Source organism: Armigeres subalbatus, chromosome 3 (genome assembly GCF_024139115.2).
Source record: "Armigeres subalbatus isolate Guangzhou_Male chromosome 3, GZ_Asu_2, whole genome shotgun sequence".
Lineage (NCBI taxonomy): Eukaryota > Metazoa > Arthropoda > Insecta > Diptera > Culicidae > Armigeres > Armigeres subalbatus.
In genome coordinates, this window is record NC_085141.1 from 335,296,950 (window position 1) to 335,309,924 (window position 12,975).

The 12,975-nt window shown below is 44.3% G+C and overlaps 1 protein-coding gene and 1 long non-coding RNA gene across 2 annotated transcripts in view; both read right to left on the reverse strand.

The window, feature by feature from the left end:
• LOC134221316 (potassium voltage-gated channel subfamily KQT member 1-like) overlaps positions 1 to 12,975 on the reverse strand; it is an 802,936-nt gene that overhangs the window by 364,481 nt on the left and 425,480 nt on the right. The window lies entirely within an intron of this gene.
• The window catches only part of LOC134221311 (uncharacterized), a 33,240-nt gene continuing 20,457 nt past the window's right edge, over positions 193 to 12,975 (reverse strand). The window contains exons 2-4 of the long non-coding RNA XR_009982318.1: positions 830 to 985; positions 510 to 691; positions 193 to 427 (exon numbers count right to left, since the gene is read on the reverse strand). This is a non-coding gene — a long non-coding RNA (uncharacterized LOC134221311). The remainder of the gene's footprint in view (positions 428 to 509; positions 692 to 829; positions 986 to 12,975) is intronic.

The following is a 12,975-nucleotide window of genomic DNA, read 5'->3' on the forward strand; positions in this document are numbered from 1 at the left end:
TCGTCCGATTTTTTAAGCGAAGTTCAAAAGATTCTCGCATTAATGTCTTGAAAATATCCCAAAAAATTTCTAGAAAAAAATGTGCTTTTTTTTGAGACAAAAGGAATTTATATAATTCTGTGAAATAATTGAGGATTGTTCAATTCGAATTACATTAAATTTTATGTAAATTTCGATAATGACAATCCTACTTCACTTGATTGTATTTTTTACGCTTTTCTTATTAATAATTGATTTCATTTGTATTGAATTTAAATAAATTCAATCCATACACTGGTTTCTATTTGTATGTTATGAAAAACGCCTGATAGCAAAGTTTCTCCAATTAGTACTCCATATGTTCCTATATCCATTCTACCATTGAAAACGTCTATCTCCCTCCAGGTTTAATTTCCGAAGTTGAAATTGAAGTGCCCGAGATAAGATACTGGAAATCATAAATTTAAAACAAGACACAAATTTGTATGTTTACGACCATCTCCATTTTAGAATAATCAAAAAGTTCTCACCGACATTCAACCGTAATGGTGCCTCTGGGCACCAAACTGCACAAAACCGACTTGGTATCGCATCGTGAAGGTAGCAGCAGCAGCAACAGCCGCATGTGTCATCCCCGTGTCGTCGTGAGCAAGCACTTTTCGAATGCAGCAATACGTGCCCGGGTGGTTAGATATCACCACCATATCCACCCCTACGAAGAAATCCATTTTCCGTTTGGAAAAGAAGAAAAATCGATTTTCCATTAACCAGTTCGTTTTCTTGCGACACACAAGACTCCTGGGCATCAGGCTGGATGGAATCAAATGTGTCTGTGGGGTGTGTTTGTTACCTGGTCGGTTGGAGCTTTCCGTCGCGTCGTCGTGATGGTTGTTGCTGCAGCAATAGTTAAGCGCTGCAGCGTGGCGTTCGACACGGATCCACGACGCTAACGAACGACGGCGAACGCCGTAGGTTGGACACAAAAAGTTTATTCAAAAAGAAAATGCTGTTATTGAAAATTGATAACAGTTGTATATTAAAAAAAGTTGAAAAAATGTTGATTTCGGTTTAATGCCTAGTCAGAAATTGGATTGTCAGTCAGTAACGATTTTGTGGCCATGTCTACATCGGATTTACATTCACTTCAGTTGTCAGCGAAGAGAAGAGACGCACTTGTGATATAAGTACCTGGAATTCGGTTGATGGTGGAATAAAGGAACAATGATGTAATAGCGATTACCGAAATTGATGGCAGTCAGATACATAACTGTAACAGTATAACTTTGTTGTGCAATGGAATTTTGAGAATCGTGGAAACGTATATGTCTCTTTTCATTGTGTCTAGTCAACCTTCCATTATGGTAACAACTTCTTGTAAAGGTTGTGAAGGTAAAGGTCCAAAATCCAATCAAAAGATATGTTATTTTCGGTTGAATTCGTCTTATCGGGAACATGTGAAGTAGCAATACATGTCAATAAAAGTAAAATATTAAAATCAGAAGAAAATAAGAAGCAAATATCAACTTTAATTCCACTTATAATAAGTCAAAGTGTAAATCGAGTTTTGCTGAGTCTAAAGATGATAGACGCCAGATGCTTTGAAGGACCAATTTGATTCCCATCTGAACCACCTATGCTTCATGTCCAAAGCATTAATCCAGCGTCCATGATAACGACTAACGAGGCAATACAACACATTCTACGTTGTCAGCTTTTTAGAAGTGAAAGGCTAGTTTCATGGGTTCAAAACTTATTGCTTCTTCACTCGACATACGTCCTTTTACTTTTAATTTGTTTTTTTTTTTTGCAAGTTTGGATAAAGCAAATATATTGAGTAACGTTTTTTTATATCTTTATTAGGGAGACTTTCAGCCCAAGGCTGAGTTACGTTGATTTTGTGTACATCTTATCTAATACTTTTTTAATCGACACAGTTATCTCTCCAATTGGAATTGAAAGAATGTTATGCGCATTCCAACTGTTGGCACTTTTAAATAGCATTAGCATTAGCATTGTTACGGTGTAATTCGTAGATTGGACACCAGTGATACTCATGTTTTACTTTTGAGATCCTTATCTAGAATGCTATCAGAAATCAAGAATGGGAGTGGTCCCTGATTCCAGTCTTAAACAAAAATAACAAAATCATGAGGATTACTACTCCTGGCCACGCCCCTCTTTACCGTAACGAGGGAGAGGAAGGAAGTGTTGATGTGGTACTTACTTAACGAGAGGCCACTGACTTAGCGACACCCTCATAAGTACCACGGAGTTGGATAATGAGGAAGGTATTCGTTGGGTCTGGATTGGCCTGTAGCTGGCTATGTAACCGTGGTAGATCTTACCCCGTAACACACCACGTAAAGGTGTCTACCCAGCGTTACGGGCCACTGTTGGCACTTTTAAATAGATGACTAATAATAAAAATTTCGAATGAGCCCGTAGAACTTGAAAACATTAACCCGCAACTAAACTTTGAACAATAGTGAATCAAAACCACGTTTGTGATCGAAACAGTTTTGCATTCGTCAATTTATCTACATTTCTCAAAATATCTCACTTGTTGACAATTGCACCGCGTTGCACAATCTGTTGCACTCAAATTGCAATTGACATCAACTAGAATCCGTATGACACCTTAAGTACATTGCATTTATGGAATGGCATCTGCCAACTGACAAGTAGTCATGTTGCCTAAAATATCTAACATTCCATAATCAATTCATGCAACCACATTTCAACCAACATCCCAGAGGTGGCATAATTCATTCACAAGGCTCCGCCCGGGGACTACACGTTTGCCACAATTCACAAAGCGCATAAATCTCAACTGTCACTCCGGTACTCATCGCTTGCAAGCTCCACCGCAGCGCACCCACAACAGCGCCAAGGGACCGGATAATCCCCCACTTAAACGGTTCTGCTCAACCGCGTAGCCACCGACCGACGACGACGCGACAACGACCGGCTGGCGGCCAAACCGCCAAAGGGATCACCCGGCTCGGGGCATTGTCACGTGGCGGAAAACCAAACCAAACCGAAATGGATGATGATGTTTTCCCGCACGAAGGAATGGGGGCGCGGGGGGTAATCGTGTCCTTATAGTTGTCGTCGTAGTGAGTCGCCGTCCGACGACGGCGATCGATGGCAAAACGCAAGTCGCATGCCGCCATTCCTTAAATAGCATCGCGACGCGTGCCACACATCAATGTGCAACACTTGGCACTATGGCTCATCTGGTGGTCAAAAAATAAAAAATAAGGTCTTTTTGTAGGGTGAGATATGCGATTTGTTTATACTTATTCTTGGGAACTGCCCTGTTATACACAGAATTTAGCATATTCGCATTAAATAACTTAAAATAAAACGAACAAGTTCTACAAGATGCAACATAAACCCCGAAATTTTTCCAACATGTTGTATCGCTTTTACATTTACCTATTCCACAATTGTTCTTCAGAATTATCTTCAAAAGCCAGCTACAGTCATAAGTAACTCTAAAATGATACACCACTTAATGATACAATTAACATTTGGCCTGTTTCTAATACTCAAACACTCCTTAGTGCACATTCTGCAAAGAGTAACTACGCTAAGTACGAACAAACAAGATCTACAACGCTGTGGAAGAGTTTTGCGTTGGGAAAGAGTAGTAAGCATGCGAGTGCCATACCACGTTTGGCAGTGGCGTTTTAAATGCGACGAAACGAAACAATTTTCGTGTCACTATGTTGGGGAATCCGTTCGTGTGCGCGTACTCTCGGGAGGAATTGAAAAGAAAAGCAGCAGAAATGTGGTGTGCGGCACGCGTCAGCACTCGGTAATGGTGTTCGAGAACAAAAGGGGCTTATTTTAAGAACCTGGACTGGTTCAGCAAATTTGAAGGAATTTTAGGCGTCGTTCGATTATGGCAGGTTTTAAGTTATTACAACTTCTCGCAAGGGCAGCTGTTGTATAATTGGTGATACGTCCGTGTACTTAATGGAATAGTGTGGGTTCAAGTCCCACCGGCAGCCGAATCTTTTTTCGCAATATATCATAAAAGCATCTTAAAATGACAAGCTTAACTATGTGTATTAAAATTGAACATCTTTAAAAAAAAAGTTAGAATCTGACTTCCCTCAGAAGTCATCCATCAAGAAAAAGTTATTATATTATTGACGCATCAACATCAAAAACATCAAAACATCAAAATTCACGAGATCACATTTTACTAAACGTATGTAATTTTGTTTTAGATGCATTTTTTTCCATTTGCCTTTTTCCGCTCGAACTGTAACCACCGACGACACCAGGAAGACGATTACCAAACATGTACCCTAGCTTTAATCTCCATTGCAAATTATCCTTAATCGGTATAGGCCCATGTGATGAAAGCCAAATAAAAAAATTTCTCAGCATTAGACTCGTATAGGTTTCTGATTTTGGACAAATCGAAAATGTAGCTAAGGCTGGAGATACCCCAGGGGACACTGGGTCAAATGCAGCCGATTTAACCATTTCAGGCCCACAATAAGATTTAGAGAATAAAACAAAATAACTCACTCCAATTTCACACATAAGGCTTGTCACCAATTTTGGGCACCATGTATTAGAGCAGCCTGGCGCTTCTAGTGATTCGGATTATGACTACTGGCGCAGCAAACGGGGGAAGCGGCTCAAAATGGAACAATTCTGGTGCAGGTAATATGAGATGGGCATCAAACTTCATAAAATTCTTTGCGAATTTGACATTTTCAATGTTTTTTAATCCAATTGGCCACTTTGTTACCGGTTCCAGAAGTCCGTAGGAGTCCAGAACCTCTTGAAAGGAGGTTTCCGAACCTCTTGAAAGGAGGTTTCCGAACCTCTTGAAAGGAGGTTTCCGAACCTCTTGAAAGGAGGTTTCCGAACCTCTTGAAAGGAGATTTACGAAATTCTTGAAAGGTGGTTTCGTAACCTCTTGAAAGGAGGTTTTCGAACCTCTTGAAAGGGGGTTTACGAACCTCTTGAAAGGAGGTTTCCGAACCTCTTGAAAGGAGGTTTCCAAACCTCTTAAAAGGAGGGTTCCGAACCTCTTGAAAGGAGGTTTCCAGGCCTCTTGAAAGGAGGTTTCCTGAACCTCTTGAAAGGAGGTTTCTGAACCTCTTGAAAGGAGGTTTCCAGAACTCTTGAAAGGAGGTTTCGAACCTCTTGAAAGGAGGTTTCCAGACCTCTTGAAAGGAGGCTTCAGACCTCTTGAAAGGAGGCTTCCGAACCTCGTGAAAGGAGGTTTCCGAACCTCTTGAAAGGAGGTTTCCAGACCTCTTGAAAGGAGGGTTTGACACCTCTTAAAAGGAGGTTTCCGAACCTCTTGAAAGGAGGTTTCAGACCTCTTGAAAGGAGGTTTCCAACCTCTTGAAAGGAGGTTTCCAGAACTCTTGAAAGGAGGTTTCAGAACTCTTGAAAGGAGGTTTCGAACCTCTTGAAAGGAGGTTTCCAGACCTCTTGAAAGGAGGTTTCCAGAACCTCTTGAAAGGAGGTTTGAACCTCTTGAAAGGAGGTTTCTGAACCTCTTGAAAGGAGGTTTGAACCTCTTGAAAGGAGGTTTGAACCTCTTGAAAGGAGGTTTCTGAACCTCTTGGAAAGGAGGTTTCTGAACCTCTTGAAAGGAGGTTTCTGAACCTCTTGAAAGGAGGTTTCCAGGCCTCTTGAAAGGAGGTTTCAACCTCTTGAAAGGAGGCCTGAGCCTCTTGAAAGGAGGCTCTGAGCCTCTTGAAAGGAGGCTTCCTGAGCCTCTTGAAAGGAGGCCTGAGCCTCTTGAAAGGAGGCTTCTGAGGCCTCTTGAAAGGAGGCTTCTGAGCCTCTTGAAAGGAGGCTTCCAGCTCTTGAAAGGAGGCTCTGAGCCTCTTGAAAGGAGGCTTCTGAGCCTCTTGAAAGGAGGCTTGAGCCTCTTGAAAGGAGGCTTCTGAGCTCTTGAAAGGAGGCTTCCAGGCCTCTTGAAAGGAGGCTTCTGAGCCTCTTGAAAGGAGGCTTCCTGAGCCTCTTGAAAGGAGGCTCTGAGCCTCTTGAAAGGAGGCTTCTGAGCCTCTTGAAAGGAGGCTTCCTGAGCCTCTTGAAAGGAGGCTTCCTGAACCTCTTGAAAGGAGGTTTCTGACCTCTTGAAAGGAGGCTTCTGAGCCTCTTGAAAGGAGGCTTCTGAGGCTCTGAGCTCTTGAAAGGAGGCTTCTGAGCTCTTGAAAGGAGGCTTCCAGGCCTCTTGAAAGGAGGCTTCTGAGCCTCTTGAAAGGAGGCTTGAGGCCTCTTGAAAGGAGGCTTCTGATCCTCTTGAAGGAGGCTTCCAGAGCCTCTTGAAAGGAGGCTTCCGAGCCTCTTGAAAGGAGGCTCTGAGCCTCTTGAAAGGAGGCTTCCTGGCCTCTTGAAAGGAGGCTTCTGAGCCTCTTGAAAGGAGGCTTCCTGAACTCTTGAAAGGAGGTTACTGAACCTCTTGAAAGGAGGCTTTGAGCCTCTTGAAAGGAGGCTTCTGAGCCTCTTGAAAGGAGGCTTCTGAGGCCTCTTGAAAGGAGGCTTCTGAGCCTCTTGAAAAGGAGGCTTCTGAGCCTCTTGAAAGGAGGCTTGAGCCTCTTGAAAGGAGGCTTGAGCCTCTTGAAAGGAGGCTTCTGAGCCTCTTGAAAGGAGGCTTGAGGCCTCTTGAAAGGAGGCTTGAGCCTCTTGAAAAGGGAGGCTTGAGCCTCTTGAAAGGAGGCTTCTGAGCCTCTTGAAAGGAGGCTTGAGCCTCTTGAAAGGAGGCTTCTGAGCCTCTTGAAAGGAGGCTTGAGCTCTTGAAAGGAGGCTCTGAGCCTCTTGAAAGGAGGCTTTGAGCCTCTTGAAAGGAGGCTTGAGCCTCTTGAAAGGAGGCTTCCTGAGCCTCTTGAAAGGAGGCTCTGAGCCTCTTGAAAGGAGGCCTGAGCCTCTTGAAAGGAGCCTTCCGAGGCCTCTTGAAAGGAGGCCTTCCGAGCCTCTTGAAAGGAGGCTTCTGAGCCTCTTGAAAGGAGGCTTCTGAGCCGCTTGAGAGGAGGCTCTGAGCCTTGAAAGGAGGCTTCCTGAGCCTCTTGAAAGGAGGCTTCCTGAGCTCTTGAAAGGAGGCTCTGAGCCTCTTGAAAGGAGGCTTCCAGAGCCTCTTGAAAGGAGGCTTCCTGAGCCTCTTGAAAGGAGGCTTCCTGAGCCTCTTGAAAGGAGGCTCTGAGCCTCTTGAAAGGAGGCTTCTGAGCCTCTTGAAAGGAGGCTTTGAGCCTCTTGAAAGGAGGCTTCTGAGCCTCTTGAAAGGGAGGCCTGAGCCTCTTGAAAGGAGGCTTCCTGAGCCTCTTGAAAGGAGGCTTCCTGAGCCTCTTGAAAGGAGGCTCTGAGCCTCTTGAAAGGAGGCTCTGAGCCTCTTGAAAGGAGGCTTCCAGGCCTCTTGAAAGGAGGCTTCTGAGCCTCTTGAAAGGGAGGTTTGAGCCTCTTGAAAGGAGGTTTCTGAAGCCTCTTGAAAGGAGGTTTCCGAACTCTTGAAAGGAGGTTTCTGAACCTCTTGAAAGGAGGTTTCCAGACCTCTTGAAAGGAGGTTTCCAGACCTCTTGAAAGGAGGTTTCCAGACCTCTTGAAAGGAGGTTTCCAACCTCTTGAAAGGAGGTTTCTGAACTCTTGAAAGGAGGTTTCCTGAACCTCTTGAAAGGAGGTTTGAACCTCTTGAAAGGAGGTTTCCAGACCTCTTGAAAGGAGGTTTGAACCTCTTGAAAGGAGGTTTCCAGAACCTCTTGAAAGGAGGTTTCCGAACCTCTTGAAAGGAGGTTTCGAACCTCTTGAAAGGAGGTTTCCGAACCTCTTGAAAGGAGGTTTGACCTCTTGAAAGGAGGTTTCCAGAACTCTTGAAAGGAGGTTTCGAACCTCTTGAAAGGAGGTTTGAACTCTTGAAAGGAGGTTTCCTGAAACTCTTGAAAGGAGGTTTCCAGAACTCTTGAAAGGAGGTTTCTGAACCTCTTGAAAGGAGGTTTCGAACTCTCTTGAAAGGAGGTTTCCGAACCTCTTGAAAGGAGGTTTCCAGAACCTCTTGAAAGGAGGTTTCCAGACCTCTTGAAAGGAGGTTTCCGAACCTCTTGAAAGGAGGTTTCGAACCTCTTGAAAGGAGGTTTCCGAACCTCTTGAAAGGAGGTTTCCGAACCTCTTGAAAGGAGGTTTCGAACCTCTTGAAAGGAGGTTTCCGAACCTCTTGAAAGGAGGTTTGAACCTCTTGAAAGGAGGTTTCGAACTCTTGAAAGGAGGTTTCGAACCTCTTGAAAGGAGGTTTGAACCTCTTGAAAGGAGGTTTCCAGACCTCTTGAAAGGAGGTTTCCAGACCTCTTGAAAGGAGGTTTCGAACCTCTTGAAAGGAGGTTTCCGAACCTCTTGAAAGGAGGTTTCCGAACCTCTTGAAAGGAGGTTTCCTGAACCTCTTGAAAGGAGGTTTCGAACCTCTTGAAAGGAGGTTCTGAACCTTTTGAAAGGAGGTTTCCTGAACCTCTTGAAAGGGAGTTTCCGAACCTCTTGAAAGGAGGTTTCAACCTCTTGAAAGGAGGTTTCAGAACCTCTTGAAAGGAGGCTCTGAGCCTCTTGAAAGCAGGCTTCCTGAGCCTCTTGAAAGGAGGTTTCAGAGCTCTCTTGAAAGGAGGCTTCTGAGCCTCTTGAAAGGAGGCTTGAGCTCTCTTGAAAGGAGGCTTCTGAGCCTCTTGAAAGGAGGCTTTGAGCCTCTTGAAGGAGGCTTCCAGGCCTCTTGAAAGGAGGCTTCCAGGCCTCTTGAAAGGAGGCTTCCTGCTCTTGAAAGGAGGCTCTGAGCTCTTGAAAGGAGGCTTCCGAGCCTCTTGAAAGGAGGCTTCTGAGCTCTTGAAAGGAGGCTTCTGAGCCTCTTGAAAGGAGGCTTCTGAGGCCTCTTGAAAGGAGGCTGAGGAGCTCTTGAAAGGAGGCTTCTGAGCTCTCTTGAAAGGAGGCTTCCTGAGCTCTTGAAAGGAGGTTTCCTGAACCTCTTGAAAGGAGGCTTCCTGAAACTCTTGAAAGGATGTTTCGAACCTCTTGAAAGGAGGTTTCCAGAACCTCTTGAAAGGAGGCTTCCGAACCTCTTGTAAAGAAGGTTTCCAACCTCTTGAAAGGAGGTTTCCAACCTCTTGAAAGGAGGTTTCCAGACCTCTTGAAAGGAGGTTTCTGAACCTCTTGGAACGAGGTTTCCAGACCTCTTGAAAGGAGGTTTCCAGACCTCTTGAAAGGAGGTTTCCGAACCTCTTGAAAGGAGGTTTCTGAACCTCTTGAAAGGAGGTTTCCAGAACTCTTGAAAGGAGGTTTCCAGAACTCTTGAAAGGAGGTTTCTGAACCTCTTGAAAGGAGGTTTCCGAACTCTTGAAAGGAGGTTTCCGAACCTCTTGAAAGGAGGTTTCTGAACCTCTTGAAAGGAGGTTTCGAACCTCTTGAAAGGAGGTTTCCGAACCTCTTGAAAGGAGGTTTGAACTCTTGAAAGGAGGTTTCGAACCTCTTGAAAGGAGGTTTCAGACCTCTTGAAAGGAGGTTTCCGAACCTCTTGAAAGGAGGTTTGAACTCTCTTGAAAGGAGGTTTCCGAACTCTTGAAAGGAGGTTTGAACCTCTTGAAAGGAGGTTTCCAGACCTCTTGAAAGGAGGTTTGAACCTCTTGAAAGGAGGTTTCCAGACCTCTTGAAAGGAGGTTTCCGAACCTCTTGAAAGGAGGTTTCGACCTCTTGAAAGGAGGTTTCCTAACCTCTTGAAAGGAGGTTTCCTAACCTCTTGAAAGGAGGTTTCCTAACCTCTTGAAAGGAGGTTTCCTAACCTCTTGAAAGGAGGTTTCCTAACCTCTTGAAAGGAGGTTTCCTAACCTCTTGAAAGGAGGTTTCCTAACCTCTTGAAAGGAGGTTTCGAACCTCTTGAAAGGAGGTTTGAACCTCTTGAAAGGAGGTTTCCAACCTCTTGAAAAGAGGCTTCCGAGCCTCTTGAGGGGAGGTTTCCGAACCTCTTGAAAGGAGGTTTCCGAACCTCTTGAAAGGAGGTTTCCAAACCTCTTGAAAGGAGGTTTCCAAACCTCTTGAAAGGAGGTTTCCAAACCTCTTGAAAGGAGGTTTCCAAACCTCTTGAAAGGAGGTTTCCGAACCTCTTGAAAGGAGGTTTCCGAGCTTCTTAAAAGGAGGTTCCCGAGCCTCTTGAAAGAAGATTTCCAAACCTCTTGAAAGGAGGTTTTCGAGCCTCTCGAAAGGAGATTTCCGACCCTCTTGAAAGGAGGTTTCTGCGCCTCTGTAAAGGAGGTTTCCGAGCCTTTTAAAAGGAGGTTTCCGAGCCTCTTGAAAGGAGGCTTCCGAGCCTCTTGAAAGGAGGCTTCCGAGCCTCTTGAAAGGAGGCTTCCGAGCCTCTTGAAAGGAGGCTTCCACCTCTTGAAAGGAGGCTTGAGCCTCTTGAAGGAGGCTTCCAGGCCTCTTGAAAGGAGGCTTCCGAGCCTCTTGAAAGGAGGCTTCTGAGCCTCTTGAAAGGAGGCTCTCGAGCCTCTTGAAAGGAGGCTTCTGAGCCTCTTGAAAGGAGGCTTCCTGAGCCTCTTGAAAGGAGGCTCTGAGAGCCTCTTGAAAGGAGGCCTGAGCCTCTTGAAAGGAGGCTTCTGAGCCTCTTGAAAGGAGGCTTCTGAGCCTCTTGAAAGGAGGCTTCTGAGCCTCTTGAAAGGAGGCTCTGAGCCTCTTGAAAGGAGGCTTCTGAGCTCTTGAAAGGAGGCTTCCTGAGCCTCTTGAAAGGAGGCTTCCGAGCCTCTTGAAAGGAGGCTCTGAGCTCTTGAAAGGAGGCCTGAGCCTCTTGAAAGGAGGCTTCCTGAGCCTCTTGAAAGGAGGCTTCCAGGCCTCTTGAAAGGAGGCTTCCTGAGCCTCTTGAAAGGAGGCTTCCGAGCCTCTTGAAAGGAGGCTTCCGAGCCTCTTGAAAGGAGGCTTCCGAGCCTCTTGAAAGGAGGCTTTGACGCAATTATTATTAAACGACAACTTCGTTTTTTTTAGTAGGACAAATTGACTTGAGTTTGAGATTTTCCATCAAAGGTAATATGGGACAATTTTGCGTAGATCAGCGGTATACGAGAAAGGCAAAAATTACACATGAATAATTAATATTGAGCGTCTTAGGGGAAAATGTTACAAGGTTAAAATACTTCACTCTTCCATCTATTTCCGCCATATTCACTTATGTATCAAACTTCTTCAGTGTTTTGTTTTGTTTTGTCAACACTGAAGAAGTTTTCAAGTAGAAAACGAAATACGTGAAGTATTTAACCTTGAAAGATTTTTTTTTCCAAGTTCGTTTATTTGGTAGGCTCAGGCGTGTATAACACTTTACGGAGCCATGGTTCTTTATGATATATACAATCAATATCATTTTATTGTACAGTTAGTAGGAGAGGGATAGAAGCCAGCGTACTCGTGGTGACTCGAGGTTAGTTTAGAATGTTTAAGGATGGACGGGGCTTAGGATCTGGGATCAGGAAATTTCAGCTTCTCATCCGGGCATTTGGCGTCAGGGACGATGTGGCGTGTCGTCGTGCTCGAGGAATGTTTCGACTGGGAGCATCTTCCGGATGGCCAGAGCTACGGAGCTCTACGGAACAGAAAGGCAGAGACTTTAAAAACAACTTTGAAGAGAAAGAATTAAGGTTTTTATGTCAGAAGAACAAAGATAATCATAAATGGCCTGAATATAGACAACATCACGATCTCCCAAAACTCCTTGAACTTCCCTGAAGGGTTGTTTACTTCTGGGCCACAAGGGTATCCAATAATTGCTGTCTGGAGGCGTCATTTTCCGAGCACAACCAAACTACGTGATCGATGTGATCATAACCGGCTCCGTACCTACATAAGTTGCTATCGACAAGGTTTATTCTGTACAAATGTGGGCTTAGTGAATAGTGATTGGACATAAGTCTCGACATCGCGCGAATGAAGCCTCGACTTAAGTCCTCACCACGCTCGCGCAGAAACTTTTGGAACAATGGAAAATAGCCACCGTCCAAGTTCGTTGTGTGTTCAATTCTTTGCCACTCCTTGAAAGATTAAATATTTATCAAATCTTAATCTATAAGGATTATTAGAATTGTTATGGCTGATGTCCCAGCTGAAATAGTAATCTGTTTACTGCGGCACTCAAGGGAGCCGTACGTTGATTCAACCGATATTTCAGCAAGCGAACTTAAACCGAGATTTGCACAGCCGAGATCGGTGAAAAAATTTAAGTGTGTGCATCCGCATTTACGCATTTTTGTCCGAGATACCTCATAGGGCCAGCAAAGGTACCCTCAGTGGTACATGCTTCGCAGGTTGAGAACCGCTGATTTAAGGTATTTTGGCGGGCTTTTTTGTCTCGTAGTCCAATGTGCAGGGCTCTGTAGTACTTCAAAGGCACGTCCCAAGTAACCAAAAGTTCCTTTAAGAGTACGTTTTTCGCTTAATCATGCTTACTCTTAAAGGAGCTTTTGGTTGCTTGGGGTGAAAGCTTTTTCAATCAAAGCAATTCACAGGCACAGTGAAATAATATTTCTCGAACTACTTGGGGTATGTGCCACACTAAAACTCTAGTAAAAATAAAGTAATTTATTATCGCATTGGAGAGTACTCCATCAATGTCGAGTTGATCATCCCAAGCTAATTATTGAGAATAATCACATCTTCCACTATTGATATCTTGTTTAAGGTCATACATCTTGCCTTTAGCACAGCCTGCCTTCAATGCACAATACCGGACAAGCTGATATTATTATCGGAGCTGAAATTTTCTTCGAATTTTTCAGAGTTCGAGGTTTAATCACACTCGCCAACAATCTGACCACTCTGGTAAACTCAACCCAGGAATGGATAGAAAATCGGAAATTCGAATGTTTTATCATCAGCACACTCATCATCAGATAAAACAACCCCTGAAAGTATTCCAATAAGTCTGGTGCAGATTACATCTCTAAACCGCAACGAAATTAGCCAAAAAGCATAGTCAGTGACAACATCGTGAAAAACAAACTTTCTTCAGCT